The sequence below is a fragment of the Camponotus vicinus genome, unplaced genomic scaffold (genome assembly GCF_025532165.1).
Source record: "Camponotus vicinus isolate PSW18456_S1 unplaced genomic scaffold, iyCamVici1.0 SCAF_9, whole genome shotgun sequence".
Classification (NCBI taxonomy): Eukaryota; Metazoa; Arthropoda; class Insecta; order Hymenoptera; family Formicidae; genus Camponotus; species Camponotus vicinus.
Genome location: NW_028141981.1, coordinates 7,468,074 through 7,494,510, shown reverse-complemented (window position 1 = coordinate 7,494,510; position 26,437 = coordinate 7,468,074). Strand labels below are relative to the sequence as shown.

At 34.6% G+C, this 26,437-nt stretch overlaps 1 protein-coding gene and 1 long non-coding RNA gene across 5 annotated transcripts in view; one reads left to right on the top strand and one right to left on the bottom strand.

The window, feature by feature from the left end:
• The window catches only part of LOC145976753 (glutamate receptor ionotropic, kainate 2), a 149,047-nt gene that overhangs the window by 30,941 nt on the left and 91,669 nt on the right, over positions 1 to 26,437 (top strand). The window lies entirely within an intron of this gene.
• LOC145977149 (uncharacterized) lies at positions 1,038 to 25,695 on the bottom strand. The gene is made up of 3 exons (XR_014440441.1): positions 25,640 to 25,695; positions 3,238 to 3,368; positions 1,038 to 2,634 (listed from the first exon to the last, which is right to left on the bottom strand). It is a non-coding gene; the product is annotated as an uncharacterized LOC145977149 (long non-coding RNA).

The window sequence follows — 26,437 nt, the reverse complement described above, 5'->3', positions numbered from 1 at the left end:
TTAGACGTAATAGTAAGATGCAAGTTCTACAAAATAATTTCTTACGAAAATAATTAGAAATTAAATAATAAAGAAAGACTTAAAAATGTATGTATGTAAAATCCTTGTCGCATTTTTGCCATTTGTTGAATCTTTTCTCTATTACATTTTGTCTTTATTTATTTATGCGATTAATTTGTACAAATATATAAAGTTAACATATAAAACTCTATAAAACAAATCTTTTTTACCCTCATTTTGAACAGGCATTCACACATTTTAAACATGCATTATTTATATGCATAATAAAATTTTCTCCATTTGCAAAAGCAAGTAAAAAATTTAAGATACGTATATCAAATGTGTGTTAAGTATATATATATATATACACTTACTTTCATCGTAAAAATAAAAGCTAAGTAAAAGTTAAATTATAAAATTAAATTCTTCTCTAAAGTGCGGACGTTTTAATAGTTTTGCTTGAAATCGACCGTCTAGTGGAAAATAAAGTGTTTGAAGGAGAAAAGAATGAACTGGAAAAACCACCTCAGGTAATCTCAGACTCAATAAAAGGTTCTTCTGAGTTGGCAGTAACACCTTTTAGGAAGCAAAGTAAGAAGAAGGATCGTGTTTGTCACGCCAAACACATTTTTCTGCTTCGTCATCTTTTATTTTCTGTCTCAATGGGAAAAAAACTTTATGTTATCATCATATCCAGAAATTTAATCTTGAGTTATATATATCATATTTCGCAATACTTGACTCACGATATTCTCTATTATGCTTAAGGAAGTAGTTGTGAAATCGTATGACAAAACAGCCTATCCGTATATTTTTTTTCTTTCAATATTTTATTAACATATTCGAGTACTTTTTCCACTTTCCTCCTCATGATTTAGCTCATATGATTTTGAGCGATGTTTTTTGTTGAATAAACTCTTGAAACTTTTGAATTTTAATTATGATTTAACAACTTTTAAGATAATCAAGTTAATTATTTTGGCAATTTTGATCCTTTTAATCTTTTAATGAAATTACAATTTATTTAAATTAAACAACAAAACTATAGTTTATATTTTTTCGAAATAAATTTAAAAAAAGATAATTGGAAAAACAGTGATTTATAAAGAAACAATAGTTTATAAAGAAATATTTAAAAGTAAAAGAATACGATTTTTGATGGTTTTTCAAAGTTCCTCTTATTTATCTCAAAATATTCAAGAAATATTCAAGAAATTATCTATTTTTCTCTTAAAATATGAAAAAAATTTTGATATTTTAATCATTTTCAACAAATTATATCTGCTCCTTTAAACTTTGATAAAATAAATAGAATATATGCATGTATTTGTCGTATGTACACAATCTACAATTTGATCTCATTAAATAATAATGTTTCGTATATACAGGGTGTTCCCGGGTTAAATGGCCAAACTTAAAATATAAATTTGGGACCTCAAAACAAGCAAAAATTTCCTCTGGAAGTTTACTCGCAAACGCTTCGTTCAAGAGATATCGACTTGTTAAGTTATAGAACCATAGGAATGAATAATATCGAAATAATCTAGGTTTATCTTTTTTATTGCTTTTTTTATTGCTTTACAGTAACCAAAATTTATAATTATTAAATATTTTGTTCAAAATGATAGTCTCCAGCTTGGAGACAAGCATTGCACCTATCGATCACAGAACGAGTGGATGACTGACACTGTACATCTGTAATTTCTTCGCACGCCTGTACTATCCTCCGTAAAAACAGAAGCCTATGAATGACCTTCAATCTTCAAAACAAAGACAAAACAGAAATATTTCGGTATTATTCATTCCTATGGTTCTGTAATTTAACAAGTCGATATCTCTTGAACGAAGCGTTTGCGAGTAAACTTCCAGAGGAAATTTTTGCTTGTTTTGAGGTCCCAAATTTATATTTTAAGTTTGGCCATTTAACCCGGGAACACCCTGTATAATGTTATATCAATGTGGAATTAATAATCGCACGTATTTTATTATAATTACTGTTCGAAATCACTTTGTAATCTAGATTATATACTATAAGATAAAAAATTTTTTTAATGTCCTTAAGAAATATCTCAATTATAAGGAATATCTCAATTATAATTGCAAATACAATCTGTTTGCATTTACGTCATTTCCATTACTCGACATAAATATTCACTCCTATTGTACAACCTCTGTTGTATATATACATTTCGTTTTACTCACATACATACATGCATAGATCTCTCGGCTTAAATCGTCGACGGAGTTTCATATTCGAACGATAATTTCTTAGACGCTCCAAAGTCAGTCACCGTAAAACGATTCCACTAGAAATTGGACGAATAAGAAAAGAACGATAATTTCCATCATCCTGTTGAAACTCGATCTGCTTTTCTTTTTCTTTTTATTCCGCGCTAACGTCGTGCGAAAAGTTTTGTACTTAAAAACCAAGATCGGCCGCGAAATCTCTGAGTCTTTGCGATCAGTCTTCGTGGGAAAGAAGGGAGTGCATTCTTCTTTACCAGCTTAAGGATAAAAGAATCTCAATCCCCGGATACGTAATCGTCAGCAGAGATAGTGAGGTCCGTAGATCCTATTTAAGAGCCTACCCCTTCCTTCTCAGTCGGCACCTATTATAAATCCACCAGACCCGACCTGTGGAGTAAAGTCATTCTTATCATCCAAATACTTTTCCTGATCTCCAAATATTTGCATATTTGTGAATATAATATAATGCAAAATTATCTTTAATGTGAGTTTTATATCAAAATATATTCTTTATAAAATATTTTTTAAATATTTTTTGATATTTTTAATATTTTTATGTAATAATAATGTATAAAAAATGTTTAATTTATTTTTGATATTTTTATGTAATGCAAACAATAATTTATATATTCTAGTAATTTATTTTATCTTGAAAAATATATATTTTATCTTGAAAAAATACATACATAATATAACAATTATATTAATTTAAAGAGAGATATTATTTATGCTTAAATAATAATGATAAAAATGAGAAACTTTTAGCTATTTTTTAATCTAATAATTTTTGTCTCAATTAAAATGAAATAAGATGTATATACAATATATGTAAAATTTAAATTAATTTAAATAAATAGTTTAAACCAAATATCTCTCTTGGAAAAATTTCTCACGATTTCCTTAAAATTATATAAGTCTTATTATACGTATTATTATACGCTTGTGAGTCATTTTATCCTTTCAAGGCCTGAAAGAAAGAATTTTCTTTACCACGCATAATCGTTGGCGGAGATAGAACCGAGTGCACCTTCGAAGCTGCATTTTAGTCCATCGAGTGTCATATGGGTATTCGGGTTCTGGCCATTTGGTAGCAGATAGCAGCTGAAGCCGTTTAGATAAAACTGAAATTATATTAAATTTACATTCTTGCTATTAACCCCTCTAAAGTACTCTATAGGTTATAGGGTTACGTTCGAAGAAGAGATTAACGAATCAATAGCTTAGTAGCTCGAATAAGATTATCGATGGCATAAACGCGTTTCGATCGCATTTCCGCTTTTGATTCGATAATGTAGAATTACATTGTAATAAATAACAACAAAAAAGGTAATCATGATTCCAAATTACCGTTCAAACAATATATAATCCGCTTAAAAGATAATTATATCCCATATGTAGTGATTAAAAGATATATACATATGTGTATATGTGTGTGAATATAAACCTGTGTAGTAAATATTTTAATCACAAATTAACAAAGCTTTTTTATTATAAATCATTTATATATAGCTATTAGTAAATATGTAAACTCTATCATGAAATTATTGTTATCTTTTTCATAAAACTATGAAAATGCGACAAATCAAGTATAACTATATAAGAATCTTATGTGCCCTCATCGAATTATAAGGAAATAAAGTTATGAAGATAATCGACTTTCAATTCTCTAGTTTTACAGCAGAAAGATGAAATATCCTTCAAGAAGCGACTACATTCCGAGTGGATTTATAATGGCCGAATAACAGGGAAAGCAGACACTCGGAAAGACTTCAGGAAGTTTGTTCTCATCGAACGTTTGTTCTCTCACGGCGTCGTTCTCAAAATAAATATCCATCGAAAATGAATTTCGATGTTGCTTGAAAAAATTTTCGAGAATAAAGCATTTTGAGGCGATGCAGATATCTCTTAATCGATATTCGGCGCATGCGACGCAGAACGGATAACGAAGAGCATTATGGCATGTAGGGGGGGGGGGGGGGCGATCTCTTTATTAAATTTATCATAGAAATTTATTTAGAATTCACTTTAGTTTTTAAAATATCATGCTATGATAAAAAATATAAAGATTCTATGTATGTATTTTTTTACATAAGAGCTTACGTAAAATTCTCCTTACTGTACATAAAGATCAACAGACAAATCTTGATAATACTAATCACAAGTCATTTAACATAATTCATTTATACGATATTAAATTAAATTTTAAAATTTACCGCAATTATTTCAGTAAAGTAATGTCATGATTTACATGGTGTGGCTATACTGCCATATGTATGTTCAACCGCTAACGCGGTTATTTCGCGGCATTTCGCGCATTTTCACGCGGACCAAAAATACCATTTGATCAAACATTTATCGTCGTTAAAGATAGCTTCATAATTTACACTTTATCGCCGTTATCCGACGTATGCTCTTTGTGGGGGTGGTGCGAACCCTCATCGACTCATAAAATTGCTTTACCGCACCCATGGGCGATAGACAATGCTGCAAGCAAAAAAAATATATATATATGTATATATATAAGTTATATGTATGTGTATATACACACATAAATGCATAATATATAATAGACGAAAGAGAGAGCCTTCCTCATTTTAACGTATCGACAAGTATCTAATAGAAATACGCAATGTTACGTGTCTAGTTAGCTACTGCTTGCGCGTAAAATCGTATTTTTCGTTTCCACCGGTCGATCGAGCTTGTGTACGACGCCCTATCTAAACAAGCAGCAAACGTAAACAGTTTTGCAACAAAATGCCAACAGGCAACAGTTTCAATGTATTTTCATCCCGGCATCGATTGCTCGTCCGCTCAAGTATTACAAACACATTGCATCGCGAATGGCGCGTGTAAAGTGAACGCTGACGGCACTCAATGCACTAATATCTCAGTGTCATTAAAGATTTACAATTTAAATATCTAATGAAAGATTAGTCGTCAAATAAAATAGGAAAATAATGTAAAGCGTAAAATAATGTAAAGCGTGAAATAATGTAAAGCATAAATATCTCAAGAAGGCTAAATAAACATACTAATGCAAGATAAATAGTTTTGAGTATATATTGCGTAAAAGAATAGGAAAACACAGAATTAAAGGATTAAAGAGAATATTTGTCTCATACAGTTTTATAATAAAAATAGCTTCATAAACTGGAAGACAGATGCAAATATTCGAAATATTTTTTCTATAAACTTGCTCTCGAAACTGAACACAAACCGGCTATTGCGAGAAACTTATCGGTTGCAGTGAATCTCCAAGAAAACGAAAGATATCGCCGCGAGTGTATCCGACTGCGTTGTTTAAGAATTTATACATCAGCGCGAATCCGCGTCGTAAAGATGCGGATAAAATGCAAGTTGTAGATGCGCGAGGGAAAACGGAGTGCAACGGTAGTTGGAAAAATTGGAAATCTAAGTAAACATGAGAGAGAAAATCATAAATCATTTTTTGGGACATTATAAGGTCCTTGCCTTGAACAAAGGAAGGTGCAAGGGAAAAATTTCTATCTATCTATCTCAATCGCATAATTCTATAGGATTGTCGCGAAATTGTAACTCTCTTTGTTATTCAACGATAACCGTGCACTTCGCCGCCGTTATTACAATAAAAATGTCCCTCCATGATAAAGTATCTATTAAACATTATCTTCCTTACATTTCTTGATACAATCTCTCTCTCTAGCTCTCTCTCTCTCTCTCTCTCTCTCTCTCTCTTTTTCTCTCTTTCATTTTTACATCTGATTTAAATGTGGTTATTAAAGTAATGGAAATTTAATATTAGATTTAATCTTCAATATTTCCAACAAGTGATCGCGATAATCATTAAAACAAACGAAACCGACGCCACATAATACTATGTTATATAATTATACATTGTTCAATTAATATTATTAGACAGACACGTTGGTATTTTTTATTAAATTTTGAAATTGATATCCATCATACCAAATTATTAATGTAGCAGTCAACAGAATACAATATATATGTATAATCTATTCTCTTTCCAGAATTTCACAAAATTAATAGAATTGCTGTTTATCAGATGATGTACATTTTATGAAACATATTATTTCGGGATCTCTGTACACAAAGAGATAATTATCTCAGTTTGGCAAAATATATGTGATTAACAATTTGATTAAATGATCTCTTTGTATATATTCAAAATCTGAAAGCACGGAGATAACAAACTACAAACCAATGTACGTGTGTGTGTGTGTGTGTGTGCGTGCGTGCGCGCGCGTGCGTGCGTGTGTATATAAGTATACGAATATAGTGTGCCAACATTTTGACAAATCTTTCGCCATTTGTGGATTCGCATTTTGGGAATAAGAGTAGAGGCAAAACCGTGGCGCAGTTTTATGTATAAACTTATTCGAACCACGCTTCCCCACGTCATTCTTTTCGTGAGCAACACAATCGAAGTAAACGACATATACAAATTGTCCAAGATTCAAGACGGAGTTTTCACAATCCCGAGTGTCGATAACTTCGGCGCCGGACTGTCATCATCATCATCTCGCAGAGATGCCGAGAGAGAATAATCGACCGAGATCACAAAGAAATCCTTTTTCTTTTTCTCGTGCATGGCGTCCGAATTCACGGCGCCGAGAGTATCACTGTCCTCGAATGATGATGGGAATAAAAAAGAGCCGCAAAGAGACCATAAAAAAAGGCAGCCGCTTGCAAAAAGAGGTCGTGACGATATAGAATTCTCGCATCCCTTTGTATGTTCTGTCTCTTCACGAAAGTTATTTACGGCTCGGCATTGGGATTCTCTCCTCCATTCGCGGCGAATTACGTTACTAGGCTCCGATTAATTAGCAGTAAAAGTTTAATCGTTTCACCTGATACGACTCGATTCGATCGATCGACCCAATCGTCGCCGACGGCCTTGCTTTCAACTTCCGTGTAAAAAGCACGCCAAGTGAATGGGCGAATGAATCGAATGAACGATAGAAATCGTAGGAATACTCTTCGATTGCCAGGCTATTACACGGAAATGTTAATTACGAACTTTTGCGCGTTAATACAACGCAGGAGGATGCCGGCGCAGATGGTGTGCATTCACCCTCACTATATGAAAGCCAGTTTCATTATATTCCGTTAATTAAACATAAACATTTTACGGAATTGAGGAGAATTTTCGCGTAATAATTTCATAAAATTAGCATTATCGAATCGAAAATTCGTATTCAATTAAGGTCCATATAGATTTGTTTCCAGAACGAATATTACAAATCTGTTTCTTAATTACAGAAAGCATCTTGGTACCTTATTTAAAGTACCTCATTACGTGAAAACAATCTATGGAGATAGAATGAAAATCTCAAAGTATAAAATTAAATAATATATAATTAAATATATAATTAAATAATTAAAAACTATATATATCGCTATAGATTATTTGTATTGTCTAACAAACTATCTCCGTTTCATGACCTTCCACTTTCATTTCAGTAAAAAAATAATAAGGTAAAAGAATAATAAGGAATCATATGACTTATATGCTCAGTTCTCGATGAAAAAAGAGAAAGGATGGAAGAGGAACAGCGTAGAGATGAAAATAACGATTAGTTATTAATTTAATTATTGGCTAAATGGATCATTTATAAGACATCAAGCTGCGGCAAAAATCCGACGAAATTGTCACTGCTACCATTCAAATTGTTTTAGGCAGACGACAAACGAATTTTTGTAAAATCTGCGAGATAGATATCTCGTCCATAAACCCGTGCTGTTGGTTTGATTAAAAATTTCATTTTAATCTCGGCAGAGTTCGTGAAAAAAAATATTTGCCAGCAATACTTTGCAAACAAAATTCTCGAACTTTTCATTCGATTATTATCGAGTTCGAAACGATTCTACGTTCAATTTTATCAAAATTTCAAATTAAGACAGCTTTAGAAATGTCATAATTTTTAGGAAATTTGTATAAACTAAAAAATTCATGTAAAAAATTCATGAAAAAGAGAGTGATTTTACAATCATGTCATTTAATTTTTTCGCAAATTTATCTGCGTTCATTCGTCTCAGTATTATCTGGGAAGAATAATAAATATGACCTATTCGTTATTACAGTTTTACGGTAAATTATACAATATAACATATAGATTATAATTAATATACACTAGTTGAGAATTATTAGGAAAAAATTTTACCATAAGCAATTTTATTCTCTAACATTTTTCAACTAGTGTAGTTTAATTGAAGAAACTTGACTTTGATCAAAGGAATTATTATTAAAATTAAAATTGCAGTTTGCAGAACACTTTATACGCATCCATTACAGTGCAGGTATCTCGAAAAACTACCAGAATCAAATTATGTATATCACAATGTAAGTTGATCGTAATAAGGTTTACGTTCCAATAATGACAAGGCCGGAGACAATCGGAAAATAGTTGCATATTTTTCATTATGCACACGGCGTACTCTATTCATGCACGAAAAGCGTAGCACATGGTCATTAAGCTGCAGCAAAAAAATATAAGGCTAAAAATTTTTGTTACATAAAATTATAAAAAAGCGAAATTTTAAAATTTTACAAAATAAATATAGAGTAAAACGGTGTATAATACGCCCGGCAAGGAAAATTCTCATTGTTCAGACTCATTGTTTAGATATAATAAACTTACATAAGTGTTATTGAAACGGGAATCGATAATTGGCAGTACATAATCAACCAGGAAACCATACAAAATTGTTTTAAATGCGATTTTATATTAAAACATTTACAAAAATAACAATTTTCAAAGAAAAGAAAATTGTAAAATTCATTGATAGATACTATTAATTATCATTTTTATCATTTTCCATTCTATAAAAATATTTGTAAAATATTATGTTTATATTTATATTTATATATTACTGTATTTTTCTGAAGGTACAATCTGTAAAATATATCCAATATGCGATCATCAATAAATAATATAAAATTATAAATATCCAGAAATCGCTCGTGATGACTTTTCACTTTAATCCTTGTCATACTGTTTTTTTTCCTTTATATATGTAATATAAAAACACTAATATCAACGATCGATTAACGCTGTAATGCGATACCGAGAAAAAATGATACGACGTAAGTTACTAGCCAAAATATCTGTTTCCACTGCGTTTCTCGCTGTCTCTAGTGGCGCGAAAAGTTTAGAATTACGACTCGTGTAAGTTTCGCAACACATGAAAAGTTCTCTCTCTTTCTCTCTCTCTCTCTCTCTCTCTCTCTCTCTCTCTCTGTCGCCTGCGAGATAGATTCTGTGCTTGCGCAGGAAATCCAAACCCGGTTATGGTCTGATAGAATTTGCTAAAGTAGATAATAACAAATTATTATGGCTATAACTATAAAAAATTTTGACTCTTTCGTTATACGACAAATGAGAAAAACAGAATTATCATTGCTTCTCATTTTGACCGCAAGCTTTTTACAAATTTATGTATACTTTATGTATACTTATATATACTTTATATAAATCACAATTAATAATAAAATATATTTCTTCTATATTTACACACATGTTACTGTAGAGAAAATTTCAAATTATCATCAATTATGTATCAAATTTGAATAATTCAAGTGTGTTATTTCCATTATTTCTTCATAAGTGTATACATTAAGGTTTAATCTCTTTAAGGTTTAGTCTCCCTTAACCATTCATTTAACCTAGAAAATTAAATTTTAGAGAGAGAAACATATATAAAGAATTCAAGAATTCTTGGCATTTCTTTTCATGAAAATTCGCGAATCGTATTCGACTGTTAATATAAAACTTATTTTTGCATGAGAAAGTATACATATCTATAATACTTCGTTAAATATTTGTTCGCACATAGTTCGTAACATACATAAGCTTAATAGCCGATATCCAATGAATAATGTACGTATTCGACGTATGCGATAACGAATGACCATCATCCAGCACGCGGGTAATTACCGTAAATCGAGGGACAATCGAAGGTTAGCCGGTACGCTAAATTCCGTGGAGGAAACTTCGAGGAGAGATAACACAAATCGGATCACGGAAATCCTCGTCTTGCGGACAGTGATTTCGAATTAACGCCCCGATTCTGCAGGAAATTATTGTCGATCGATGACCAAAACGATTCCGCGGTGCGGCGATTCGTCTGAACCCCATGAGGCACGGAACACGCATTTATAGGGACAGAGAGTAATGTTCTCGCCGTACAATTGGCATTAAATACGGCTGACTGATTTCACTTGCCCGATACGAAAGATCGTTTAATCAGAGAGCCATAATGTATAATTGGAAGGTGATAAAAGTACTAGATGTGCCTTTCCCTCTTGTTTACAAGCTTTATATTAATTTGACTTGCATTTTCTTTCGAAAAGTTTCAATTTACGCTTTTATCATGAAATAAATATATCGTAATATAATGTAATAAATGTAACATAATGTATACATATGATATATAATAATACATAAATTCTTGCGCTTCCCCCATGCGTTTTCCCCATAAATTTGTTAATGATAATTTGACATTTTTGCAGAAAAGATGACATTTTTCAAGACAACTACGATGCTTCTTTGAAAGTTACGCCGTCTAGTTTGCTTTACATTTCTCAGGAAAGTTTTCCTACATATCCGAGTTGGGAAAAACATAACGGAAAAAGGAGAGTATCGGATGTCGAATAGATATTGTTCGTGAAGTACAAGTCAACGGGAGGGTAAGGGAAGAGAGACAGAAAATCGAAACCAACCGACACGGATGCAAGAGAATTAATATTCCATGTGCGGTCAGGCTTCTTCAAGCGTGCGATATGAATCATCGCGCCTCTCCTTCTCTTTCTCTCTCAGATTGCACTCGCCCTGCCTAAATCAATCCTGATTAATCCCAACGGCGGTTCTGCCGGGTCATTGGACCGGTCCCAAAGATGGCCGCAATGTTAATCCCTTTCCGTTCGCTTCGCCCTTCACCGGCTTCCCGCTACTCTCTCGTACACCCTCTCGTGTGAGCGTCCGCGACAGGAAATTTCCTCGAGCTGGAACATCGAGCCGGGTCCCTACGCCGATATTTCATTTGCATAGTCCGTACAAGCTGATATTAGCCCATTACGAGATTCAGGTTCACGGTTGCGCTAATCTCCTGATAGTCCACCGGCGAAATTCGTCGGCCGTGCTAAGTAGTCACGGTAGAGCCTGCCGGCCTGTGTCAGGGACGCGACCTCGTATGTAAACACGTATTAAGATATTTCGGAAATTTTGCCGCAAAACTGGGTCATTGCTCGAAGCTTATTACATCAAGGAGGGAGAATGTTCCAATTCCGAGTCCCACTTTCTATGTTTATTTCTATAGAGATACACTTTCCGTTTATTGATCAATAACAGCTGATTTATATTGTGTAATATAATAATATAAAAATTATTATATTTTACATTTTATTCTATTTACATCTTGTTTCAAAAAAGTATTATTTTATAATATTTGCATATGCTTATATAGTATATTTATTTATTGTAATTTTAGTTTCAATGCAAATAATATATTAATTAAAAAATTATATTTTTCATTGTGTTTTGTGAGCGTATAAATGATTCGTTTAAAACTTGGCTGATAAATGACATTTAATAATATCATTTAATGATTAGATTAATCCTGAGAACATTTACATGGCTTTGACGATTATTATTGCTTATATGAAATTACATCATTAATTATAAAAAAGTCATTTATAATTAAAAAAGTTAAAACAGTTGAAAAATTAATATTATTACAGGCTTCTTTTATATATTATAGAAGTTTGAGAGTGCTGTATACAAAAAATGAAGATAATTTCAGATTTTCTTTGAAGTTTATCTTGTACCTCTGTTAATTTATTTAATACTGCGTTATAAAAATATATTTTATGCATAAAAATATATTCTCAAACGGCAGTCAGTATATAAAAGTAATCTAATGCTAAGATATCTGAAGGAAAGCGAGCTGGAATTAATTACAATTCACGAAATAAAATATCCAAGCGTCTGCGAATAGCATCCTTTGAAAAGGAAGCAACGTAAAAGAGTATCGCCATGAGGGAACAAGGTTTCGTTGTTATAATTTATCTCGTAATTAAAATCTTTCCTGGCTTCATGCGGCGTTCATGACAGGTATTAAATTGCAACGGTACCGCGCGCATAAAAATACCGTAAAAAATACCGTAAGACGGGATCGTATCATAGTGCCACGCGCGTCAAAGCGGTTATCAGATTCTCCGCAAAATGCGAATAAAAAGAGCTCGTTCCTCGACGGTGTCTCTTCGAGAACGATACGTCATTTAACGGCATGAAAAATGTTCGGTTTAATTCGATCTTTTTCATTATATCTTTCGACAAAGTGGAATTAGGCCTACTGAAATTTTATCCTAAATCTATGACACAATTACGCGAGGAATTATTAGACATCCCACCGATTTACAGCCGCACCCTATGGAAAGATAGGTCAACAGAAAGTGTACATTGACCTAATTTAGGTCGGTCTGAGAGTTAGCATGGATTAATGGTACATCCCTCGCGAGGTTCTTCCTTCCCCTGTTCCGGTTACCTTCATCCGGCCGTTAATTAACCGACAGGGTACATTTTGCGAAATGATTAGTTGATTAGTCGAAGCAAACTGCACTCATAACTCGTTAAACTGTTGTTCCACCGAGTACCGAGTCGTGCTGTTATCTTCAGTTTGTTGTTAAAACTCGACCATGACATATAGCTTCTCGTAAATGTCACAGTTTTGGGAAGTTTATCGCGTGTTACAATAGGATTACTCGCGTCGAGTGTTTTTGGTCTTCTGATTTATCCTCCCGTTGAAGATGCATTTTACGAATTTACCTCTTTCTTTTTAACAATAATTATTAATTATTTAAAAAGCAGTGTAAAAATTTTCTCAGAATGTATAATATTATACATATATATTAATATGTGTCTATAGAGTTTATTTAAAATAATTAATACAGGAGAATTTCTGAACCCTTAAATTAATATGATGGAGAGGAGACTCATTAAAGGAAAGAAATCACACGTTTCCACGATGAAATTTCCTACAATGAACATTAGCAGGCAATTTAATAGAGAATTAATGCTTCAATAAGGAAATAAATGCTCCAATTTTTTTTAAATCATATTTCCTTCCAGAAAAAAGAATGTTATATTAGTATCTCTTCACGATACGCCTGGATATAATCACATATATCCCTTTGTTATCCGAATCCTTCATCTTGCGGATGCATATTCCGATGCATCGCACGTCGTGAACGCGTTCCGAGAGGTCGCGAAAGTGTTGATTGCCGGAGCAAGATGGTTCGTGTAATTGTCGTGTGTTCCCCGAGGACGCGGTAACTCAGGAATTGACCGAGGAAGGGCAACGGGGTGGAGGAGCGGTAAGCTTCATCTCTCTGGAACTTCGAAATTGTCTCCAATCTCTCCCAATTGTCCCTTCGCTCGACTCGCGCGCGGAGCCGCAGTCGGACCTCTGGTCCGACAAATCCTACGATTTCCCGGGGCGATTGACGTGACTTTTTAACTTCATTGGTCTCTCTCTCTCTCTCTCTCTCTCTTTTTCTCCTTCATCGCCGTTCGCGGACTTTCCGCCGTTTTTCATGCTTTCCCTCGCTCTCTCGAATTCACGACACGTTTTGGCTTTGTACGATGAGTTTCCCGGTAACGGCAAGATGACTTTTGTTATCCTTTCGCTGGGCTGCGAGAATGCACTTGCTCGAACCTTGTCCGTTGCCGCGACAGCCAGATAACGTGCGGCCAGAGAATGAACGTGTAAGATCGAAGAGAAGGAAGGGGAGGAGACGAAAACTGTCAGCGTCGCGTAAATCACGATTCTCGTTAGCGAGCGGTTTGAGAGATTTAGTATCCGCGGCGCCATAATCTCCGGTAATGCATCCTCGCGAGCGAAGCTACGCTACGCTTTTCTCGGTACACACAATACCGGTGTGTACTCGAGATTCGAGTTATCGCGCGCGACACTGATTACTTATACCCTAAAACATTCCCTAGGAATATAGCGCGAGCTGGGATACATAAATGGTTCAATAGCGGCTGTAATAGGAAAATTAATCCTATTCGCGTCTGCATGGGGTGGAAACAATGACAGATTTATGTAAGCATCTCCGAGTAAACAGAATGATCGTGAGGGGGTGAATCTCAAAATTGGGTCGAGGTATAACGATGTCGATTAAGAAACTTAACGCTGTGGTTATATCTTAACATTTGGAGTTACCTTGTCAAGATGAATTGATAAGGTAACAAAACGCAAAACAATATAAATATTTATTCGTGTAAACATCGCTAAAACTTATAATGTTCCAGCTTTGTATATATATTTACAATACGTATCTATTGTAGTGGAGTAAGTCTTGAAAATCCTTGCTCAGGTTCCATTTTGTTGAGACGTCGCTACGATAGGATGCATCGTATTTTACGCGAAAGGTCCGGGATCTCATATTCTTGGCCGTTGATGCAACGCTACAATTGTGCGCCAGCACAAGCTAGTCGCAAGTGTGCGTCGACCTCGCATTCTCAGGACACGGTCGCATTTATTATTTAAGTCGACCGAGATACATTTTGTCAGGAGACAGCGACCGCGATGATGGAATATGAAGAGGTAAAATCAATATATAAGTTTAAAAAAACATATAGTTATAGTTTTTGTTACAATATTTTGATATACTGTAATAAAATAGCTTTATTGCTTACCATTTAACAATTTTCATATTTCGCTTATATTTTGTATAAAAATATATTCGACAGTATTTAATTAAATTCGCATTTGAAAATACTAAATATTTTATTTAAATTTTCGAGGAACTTCTCGAATTTAACAATCATCGATGCTTATTTTGTCATTTTTTTATTATATCGCTTCAGCATTCAAGAACTTACTTTAGATATTTTTATGTTACATTTAATATATTCTTTTAAATTGAATCAGTGAAAATATCACTGATTGAAACAGTGATAAGATTTCATGGACAATCATTCAGTATTTTATTGATTTCAATGAAAATATTTATACTTTTCTTATAATGTTTACTGAAGATCAATATATGTATAAGCTTAAAAAAACATATGGCTGTAGTTTTTGTTACAATATTTTGATATAAAATTTATTGCTCACCATTTAAAACAATTCTCGTATTTCGCTTATATTTTGTATAAAAATATATTCGACAGTATTTAATTAAATAATTATATAGCAGTAAGATTACATTGAAAAATCAGTATTACTAATTAGGTTTTCTCAGTGAGATTTCATTTCTTTCAGTGCTATACTTATAGTTAAAATCACTACTTATCAGTGATAATATTTGTCAAGCTTGTCTATTTTTTTAAATTGATTTGACATATATGTGCTTGCTGGCTAACAGTATTATTAGTGATAATACATCGAATTCATTTAAAAAAGTAATGATTATTATCATAGTATAAACACATACAATTTATGTTATAATAAAATCTTGTATAAAATAAATTGCGAATACGTATTTAATTAAATTCGTCCAGAGAGCGTGGAACATTTGTTCAGATTTGGGAGGTAACTTCTCGGATCTAACATCAAAACAACCATCTCGCCACTTTTCCATTACATCGTAGCCGTTTTCAACGCCTCGACCCACATAAATACACCGCTGCAGAACATTCGATTTTCCGGAGTGCGGAGGTTGGACGATCTCCCGTGCGCGAACGCGCATCACGAGGAAGTAACTTCCCGGCCGAAGTTGCGGCGAAGCGCGAAAGCAAGTTTCTGCGAAACCGCGGATTATCCGCATAGTTTTGAGGAATTTACGGTATGCGTAATTCGATCAATCAGTAGCCACTTAAGTGAAATGTGTGTGGCATAAATCTCATATTTTCCCGACGTGCGAGAATACGGCATTACATCTCGCCGAAACTTGTAACTTCGCAGGAATGTCGTCTAACGCTTAGAATCACGGCTCGACCGATCGATGACGGAGACAAATACAAAAAACAAAGAGACAAATTGTAAGAATAGTAATGATTATATATGTATATGCAAGGAAAAGTTAACAAATGTTTGCATCTATTTATGCATTAAACCAGTTACGTTTGTATAATCTTGTGCATTCGCCGAGATATTAATTCTGAATTGTGTGGCTGTGTTCCTTCGCGAATTGTCGTCATGGGCAACTAACGAGCACCTTAGATTACTCCATTGTACACAAAAGCAGAGCACAACAGTCGAAATAATATATCGTCTTCACCGCGAATACCGAGGAAGAACACTTAACGAGAAGAGTAATGAACGCACTACATTTCTATTTGCCGCGAACAGAAAAGTCTAGAAACACTTAAAAAGCGATGGATGGGAAAGAAGAATGCAATTCTTTTGACATAACGAGCAGTTTCTTCAAAAAAACCTGCTATGCTTGTAGAAACATATCTTGGGCAAGTGCGATAAGAACCAGTAGCTGTAATACGTCAGTGTCTCTTTAACAACAATTACAGGAAGACAAGAACGCGAACAATTCGGACATCTATGATCATTTACGATAATTTTAACTTGCGGAGTTAAAAATTATTATAGTCCATAGCAGTCCATTAGTAGCATTATAATAAAATCTGAATTGTTGCAATAGAGGATTCACCGATTCGAATATCAATAAATATGAAAATTTGTTAAATTTATGTATATGTGATTTCTTTTTGTTCCGCGACAATATACATAATGTCACACGTTTATTTAAAAAAAAATACATTACTTTGCATATGTCGAATTACTATCCTGCAAATTGTATTTGCCAATGTTCTATGTTGCGATAAAGACTCGAATAACATACAATATAACTGATTTTATATCATTATGAAACGTAAAATGCGTCTATTCAAATAATTTTGCAAAGCTATAACAGTTATAACGTGCAATCATCAATTTATATTCGATATAAATGCGAAATTAATTTGTTCATCATCGAGCGAAGTAAAACGTAATTATGCAACAATATTTATTTTTTTTTTAAACTATCCGAATGGCATATTGCAAAGTACAAAAATTAAAAATAATATATTATATTAAGTATGTTTTATATGAAAAAAGCATATCTAGCATTATATCATATTGTATTTTATATTTATATTTCATTAATTTATACAACCTGTTTCATCATAGTTTCACCTGGTGATACTTTGATGGTGATTACATATTTGCTCACTATTCTGAGATTTTAACTGGACAAATATTCCGATTGGAAATTCTTCATTGGATATCACTTGTCGACGACGTACACACGAAATACTGTGTTGAAGCAAGGTGCAAATCGTAGTTCGAGATGCGACGCAGCTTTAATTAGTTCTCCCGCTGATTCTCTACGGAATCGCGTGTGGTTTCTACAGTTAGCTTAACCTACCGTGAATACTGCCGATCTGTTTGGTAAATCGAACGCTTCAGTTGAGCCTTGACAAACAGTACACAAACTGCCCAAAGCTATTCGCTCACTTCCAGAAATTTCACCGCTGCTGTCCGAATTCAGGCCACTTTGTTACCATTTAATGAACTTATTATAACATATATACATATTAATATTAATATATGATTGAGCAACATTTCAGAAATCAATTGTGAATACAGAAATTGTTTATATTATCTTGAAAATATTTTTTTAATCTTTTAATTTTTCAATTTTTCTTTTAAATATTTTTTAAAATCATTCTTAAAATATTCTCCAAATAACAGATTATCGTTTTCTTTGCAGTTTTTTTATTCGACACAATTTTTTTATTACGATTATACAAAATGTTTGCTTACTCTATTTATCATTAATTTTCTTATAAGTTTCTTATGACTTTTTATTTCCATAAATTTTGCTCATATGATCTCTTCATGGATACAGTATCCAATATTGCATTACATTGTACATACAGATCACGAAACCAGTGATAAGTCAATGTCAGAGATATCAAGATACGCTTCCTCTCTTCATACACAAATTTCATTAGCATCGCTAAAACCAATAAAGAGAATCCCACAGGATATTGAAAGATATTGCTAAGATGAGAAAGAGGTATGCTAAGATTGCTTATGAAATCTCAAGGACTCTATGCCCTCCAGACTGAATATCAAACGATGCTTTATTTCTCGCAGGCGCGATCTCTCGAATTCAAAGAATTCACGCTTTCGATCTCCTTCAGCATAAATTTGCATAAAACGAGAGAATCGCTTGCATTTTGACTTTTTAATTACGATTTCTAATAGCGGAGAAATTAGACATCGCACCAAGAAGAATAGATTGCAAGAATATGAACGATTGATTACAAAATTAAATTTATCGCATACTTTTAAATTATCTATGAATTAAAATGTAAAATAATAATTATATAAAATAATTATATAAAAAGACATGTTTAAAATAAAGAAAAATATTTTTGCTTCTAGCAAATTACTTGAATCTTGTTAAAATTAAAAAAATTAGCTCTTCTTAGAAAGTCCTAATTAATTATTTCAATTAAGTCTTATTAACTATATTAGTAAAATCTTACAAAAATCTTATTAATCACTTGGTAATAAGAATAATGCATTATTGTATCTTAATCTATAAAATAAAATTAATTTAACGTCTTTTTTCGAATCAGGAATATGAGTATGAAAAAAGATGATCAAACAAACTATGACACATTTTAACAAGATACATATATACATATATTAAGTTTTGTCAATCTGTAAATTGTCGAAATCATAAAGTGTCAAAATCTCTACAAGTAAATGAAGATTTATAATTTCTCGAAAAAACATATTGTTTATTTGAGACGAGCAACCAATCATGTGAGATGGATCACCTGCCAGTTACAAAAGAGACTAATGCAAAAAAGAGTCAGCTCGCCGGCCAAAGCATCCAGAGAAAAATATTTTAGGTCATGTTGGCACGAATTCCTTTTATCACAAAGATATAAAGAAGACTCCCTTTTCTCACTACTTACTTTGACGTGGTATGAAAGAATGCGCTCTCGCCTTTTGAGAGTCTTATGAAAAGAGACTTAGCCGACTTAGAAACAGAGTGTCTGACTTGGCCGTCGTCTTATAGACATTCCATCGAGCTATCAATGCGATTAATTCGATTTTAATCGTGCCAAGTTTCCTGCCGTAATTTTACACGTGGAACGCTGCAATATCGTTCCGTTTCGCATTAGCAGTATGCAGACTATTTCCCCTGGTTCTCTGCATTATTCATGAACATTCGCTATTTCGTAAAATAAAAGACGAGGTAAATGCAATGATAAAAATGACATACATTTATTTAAATATATATTATTTTTGTTATTTTTTATATGTCATTTAATTAAAATGATATTTGAATGCAATATTGGAAATGAGTATTATTATTATCATTTTAATTATTTTATAAATTACTTGATGATAACATATTATTATCTTCTACATAATAATTTATTAACGGAGTACATACTTTTGTTGGCCATTATATGCTACTGTGCAACTATACATATATATATATATGCCTTTCTGTAATCGTTCAATTTTAAATGACATTTGTTAAGCTAATGAAACGAAGCAAAACGACATTGAAGCGCCAATGCGAGCGATGCGTCCAATGTATGAAAAGGAATTGCATCCTGTAAGAAGATGCCGGATGTTAAGTAATTGAATGTAATCGGAAGTGCATCTCGGGCTATTGTTCCCATGATAAGGCTGCTGCCTCGAATACGATTTTCCAGCGTCAATGCAATTTCTCCTGCCGTGGCGGTCCTCGCTAGCGAGAAGAAGTGAATAAGGAAGAAGGAGGGGAGGCAGAGACACCCTCTCTCTCTTCGCGCTCCACGAATTTTAAGGAGGCAACAGCGAGATTTTCTCTCCCTTTCACCTCAATACCCCGCGGCCTTTTTCCCGTCAGTGGCGACGTTCATTCGGCATTCGTAGCCAAGTAGTGTAAACCAATTCCCGGCTCCTTATACATCTCCGTCTACGGAGATCGCGTCTCGGGGAGACAGACGCGAATCCGTCCGACTGATGAAATCTCGCCGACTTTAAATCGGGAAGACCTCGCCGCGTTTTTCCATCCCGTTCCCGTTTCCCGATGAAATAAGAGATCGCCGCAGGGGTTTGTGAATTCAGGACGAACGAGAAGTGTAGCATGCGCGAAGCGGCGTCACGTCCGGCTTAACTTCATTAACGTAAAACGAGGGCGACGTCGCGGGAACGACGAACGAATGTTATTTTTCCAATTGTATCGACGGGTGTGTTTTGGATATCGGTCGCTCGGGCTAAATAAAAAATCTGTCAAAGTGAAACCGGAACCGTCATTATTGAATTGAACGTAGATGTGATTAACGAAAATCTCGACGAAGAGAAGAATCGCTGAAGAAACGTTCGAATCGGATTGGACGGCACAGTGGTATATTATTCACTGTGGGAAACGAAAGAGAATCTCAATCTCGATTTGAAAAATTGTCTGCTTTATTATATATAGGTCTCCTCGCTTGTGAGAAGCAAAACTAGGGACTCGTCGAAAATAAAAGAGTCGTTATAATTAGATCACGTGTTATACAAAATACATGTATGAATGATTAGGTGAGCCTATTTGTAGCAGAGCCGATAATTCAATTAAAAGCTACCTCGCTTTAACTGACGTTTAAGTTACAACGCGTACATAATGAAATTCGGCCAACGTTTCTCGTGATTAGACAAGCTCGGAATGGAATAATCCCCTATATTGCCGTAGGTACACACGTACTCAAGCTCGTGTCCATCGTGTAACTGAAACCGTCATGTAATACACGCCATCAACTCCGAATCCATCCATCAACGTCCCTATCAGAAATCCATTCTCTACGGTTGACTTACTTCATAGGCCTTTTTCAGGGGTGACATCATCCTCTATGAACCGTTAAAGAGTTGCGTAAGAGTAAATGCTTGTCGCTTGTTAGGTCGTACTGTACAAGCAACAGCGAAATGACAAATGGTTCATGGAGTTTGAAGTTTTTGTATTAAATTTTAAAAGAGCATGATGCTTTTATTACATGTTACTTTTTATATTTATAGGAAAGGAAAGATTTCAAAAATTTACAATGTTACATCACATTAAAGTAACAAAGCGTTGTACACTCTAAAATATATTATGTGTGTGATTTTTCATCACTCAATTATCATTCAAATATTATAAAAAGAAGATTAAATAATATTTAATTATGTAATAAAAATGTAAGATAAAAATATATATACCAGAAAAATTAAAGAATTACAGAAAAGATTTGTGTCGAAATATATGTGAAACTATACCACTGTCTGCAAAACTGGCAATAAGTCGTATACGTTCGTACGTAGTTGTAAGAGGGAATTGGCAGCTCGTAAAAGATCGAGAAGCACGAATCCGCCGCCATGGATCGACGAAGTAATGGACCGTTTTTTTTCTTTCTTCTTTTTTTCTGGAAACGATCGAGCCCCCTTTTCCCATTCCGGGCAGGCCGACAATTCCGCTTTATCGACGTTGCTCTCCGACGAGCAACGATCTCGCGACCCAACCGATCCATATATCGCGCGCGATAAAACCACGAGACAAGTGTAGGTCATGCGAACCCGCCGAATTTACGCCGGAATCAACTGTGCTCAATTAATCGGTCAGTTATTTCCAAACCGCGTGATTTATTGCGACTTTTACGCTTTTGGTGTTCGCGATCGCTGATGGCGAATGACGAAAAATACGGCAACACGAATTCATGTCAGGTAATCATTTTGTGTACATATGTGCGTAATTGAGTATTATAAATTAAAAGCGATCTTTATGTTAAAAGTAAAATAAGCAATTTGATTTAAAAGGGGCAAACATGTTTTAGAAAAATATAGGAACATCACATTTATTTTTATAACAAAGAGACTTTGGAAGTACATTATTCAGTTTTGACGTAAAGAGCTTAATTCTCTTTATAAAAGTCGTTCAATAATACGACAATGCTATTCATTTCAAAGCTTCGCCGTGATTAATGTTCAGAAAATACAGCAAGGAGACTCTCTATCGTGTGTTAATCACAATGATTTATTTCACAATCTATGTGCTTTCTGCGTGGTACTGTTATTTACTTCGTATTTTCGATAACGGACGATACATGAAAGAACTTATTACGGAGTAAAACTAAAAAAAAGATCGCACACATCGAGAAGTACGAGAGAGGCTAGCTGATAAATTGAAATGCCCGTGTGTGTCTGCGTACGCGTGCATAACGTTCAATTAAACTCTGATATGCTCATTAAGTACTACAGCTGCTGCATTACGGAAACGCTCCTACTTTGCTGGGTATAATGCTCATCGGATTTTCTCCTGACAACAAATGTATCGAGGCAACGTACAGGCAGATGGAATAATAAACTATAGCATACATACCGCTATCCATTACACACGTGTGCTATCTGTTACATGGCTTTGCGATGTATTAATTACGATAACATCTCCTCTCTCATACGTCGGCATTTCATGCCTGTATATCCAACGCAATAATTAAAGTCAGGAAGAAATTTCATATTTTAATTACGCTCTCCCCCACGTAAAGCTTAAATGCTAAAATATAAACATATTTCAATTCGCGCGCGACCGTACTGAATATTTTATCGTAAATGCAAACCGTGTTTCCTTTAACCATTATGACATGAAATAAACAGCACACGGAGATACATGTTATTGAATTAGCGATATAGAATATATAAACGCTACCGAATCGAATACGAGCGAATTTGTCTGGCAATTTATGTGGCGAACGTTTGTGTAGCTGTAGCACATTGCGAGGAAGATTATGAGGAAACCTCAGAGAGAGCCATCGCGTCGCAACATATCGCCACACATTCACGCATTGCGGATATCCACGAGCGAATTTACTTTTGCGTTCGTGACCGTGATCATAAGTCATGTCCGGCCGATAATCGGCGCGTTCCTAAGCGCGGTTACGTGCCATCCAGTTGGTTGGCGGCCAATTTTGTTAAAACGTAGAAATAAAGAAAAGCGAGATCCACCCAGCACACACGAGCACATACGAGCGCACACAGAGGAAGGAAAGAATCGCGAATTGCACGTGGAACGGCCACAGCGGCCAACGGTAGATAAATGGCTGAAATTGTTTCTGTCCACCGGGAGAGGCACGACACCCTTTTTCTCCTCCGACCAGCCCTCTCTAATGGCTCTATTGATACCTCGGACGTCTCTCTTTTCACACAAATGGGCCTTGCGGTGCGAGAGAGCGGGATTAATTGTTTTTGCGGCGGCCGCTTCTGTTGCGAGCGGAATTAATTGCTCGCTCTCGCGCCGCGGTCATTGTAGTCCCCACATGTCTCAACATTTCAGTTGAGTATCTTAACGTCCGGTCCCGCTGCGCCGGGTTGCGGTTAATTCGGTTACAGTTTAATTTGCGCGCCGTCGATATATTTTCGTCGCAATTGTCGCAATATAATCTTTATTTGCGTAATTTATGCAAATAACGCCGAAACGAACGCTAAAAATGCATACGAATAAAGAAACTGATGCATCGAGGCGCGATTATAAGCGATAGAATTGGCAGGTCGAAAAGCACAAAGAATAATCATTTTACAGGAAAGTAGCGTCCACGTCGATCTATTTCTCGCGTATACCTCTTGGAATGTTTCGGAAGCTAACTTTGACAGGTGACGCGTCTCACTGAAATGTTTCCGGATAAATGCGAGGACATGTAATTCATCATTTTCTTTCTTAATTTTCTTAAACGGTACTTGGGGAAATATCTACGAATTTTTCAGCTCGTATCATTTATCTCAACTTGTCAAGTGAAGATATATTATTTGTTTATGTGATACATATTATTTTGCTGACATGTGGAGTTGAAAATCAAAACATTGATCAATATTAATTTGCATTAATTGAAATATTTCAGTTTTTATATTTTTTATAGAGATGTATGGTTAATTAGTACACATAGCTAAGATCATAACAGGCTCTTACTTGAATTCATATACACGCGCTTGTCTCGGACAGATCTCCTGAAACGAATGCAATCCAGGTCGTGAATTAAGAATGCCTTTGAGACGTCGAACGGATTACTTATCGTTAAACGAGAATTTCCATGGTGTCATGAGAACCATGGATCGTTGCGGATCTCACGTTTCTCCCAATCGTAACATCTCACGTACACACATAAATAGATCTGCATTGTACGAGAGAGGTACAGACGGCAACCTGGATAATTATACGCAGATAAGTATAGACGCGATTATATAGACGCGGCGCGTTTCGCAAACACAGCCAGCGCCGCAGCGTGATTGCATTGATCGGCGTCACCAATGGGCTATGCACTGTTACATTAGATAAGTGTACATGGATCACTGCATATGAATAGCGAACGAATACGAACTATGCTCGTTGTCCGAGGTGCCGTTATTCGATATTAAGCAACCATCTCCATGTACGAGAGACAAAAGGTGGAAAGATGAAAGATACTTTCACGAATAAAAGCTTATCGCGCGCATATGTGACCATCTTTTATATCTCAGCGGATTTTCTCGTAAAACAATGCTTGTGAAATAATATCACTTTTTTTCGAAATATCTGTAAAAAACTTATAAAATTATTTGTAATCGTCTTGTAATTTATAAGAGACATTTTTAATAATGTCACGTTATAAAATTGCATTTACTATCTTATGTGCAGCGTCGATGAAAGCTCATAAATTTGCATCGATGCTAACGAAATATGTCAGAAGTTATCGGTTTACATTAAAGTCATAGAAGGATTACAAAAGGCTAACGATATCGGTGTCACTTGTCAGGTGCTACGTAAGCGTTTAAAAGTTACACGACACTCTTTATACTATATGCAACGTCAGCCGTGGCACGTGTCTAGTCGTATAACATGAGCGGAGATGTGACATTCCGTTTCACGAAGGATATTTCTATCCAACGACAATTTTGCGGTTTCTTGTGCCATGAAGACGCACGTCAAATTTGAAACTGATAATTTTCAGAAAGATAAAATTATAAATAAATCTGATATATTTGAGAAAAGTGGAGTATTTATTATATCGATCACATCCCAGATTACTTTTGTAAGAATTAAATTAGTAAATATCTCGGCAACATAAATATTCGAATTGATTACTGAAAGCTTTACAGCTTTATTAAGATCAGATGTATCAAGTAGCCTTATTGTATTAAAATTACACTTTGCTTGAACGATGAAGATCAATAGTTCAAACACGAGTGAGCAATCATACGTCGATAATCGTTACGTATAAACGTTACGTTATTCTAATCGCGCGGTTGCATGACCGCGTTTCAATTCACGCGTCGAAAGCGGAACTGGATGACATCACTTTACTTCGCCATACACCATACGCTTTATAGTCAATTTATCGGCATTAGTTGTCGGTGCGAACCTACACGTGGTCAAACATGTGTAGAATTAAATTACCCATCGGCGCCCATGTTTATTTCATTATTGGACTCTCGGGACATTCGCGCAGCTGGAGAGCGATAGATACATCCGTGCAGACACGAAGAAAATGCAGATCACGTGCTTAATTGGCCGGAGGGCCAAAACGGTAAACTATAGTAACGGGCTCAGTGTACTCGCGGATTCGAATTAACCCCTCGTCGTGACGATGCCATTCCGTTAATTAAATTGTATCGATAGGCCACCATGCGCGGACTTTCCAAGTGTCGTATCTCATCGCGTGTTGGCACTGCCGGAAGCCCGCGATCGATGAAACGTGCTCTGACGAAGTAGCTTCCGGACTTCAACGGTAGATTTTCGGAAATACCTCTGTAAAAGAACGTACATTTTGCGAAATTAACAGACGTCTGGCTTAAATGCAACCGTTTTAATAAGAGAATTAAAAAAAAAATATATATATATATATCTTTTACATTGCACACATACATGAAGTCATTATTTCGCTATATTATTAGTGCACAAAATTCTCCAGTATATATATATATATATATATATATATATATATATATATATATATTTGACAGCCATGTGAAGGAAATTTCTTTGAAATTAGGTATCCGAGAAGTAACGTCATTCAGAAAATACTAGATAATTAAATATAAAATATAATATATAAAATTAATTTAAGAGAAATATAATAACGAAATAATTAGAATCAAAAATTAATTATTAAACACTACAAATTTTTGTAAAATTTAGATTTTTAGGATTCTTATTATGGAAGAAGCAAAAATATGAATTTCATAAATGTATATA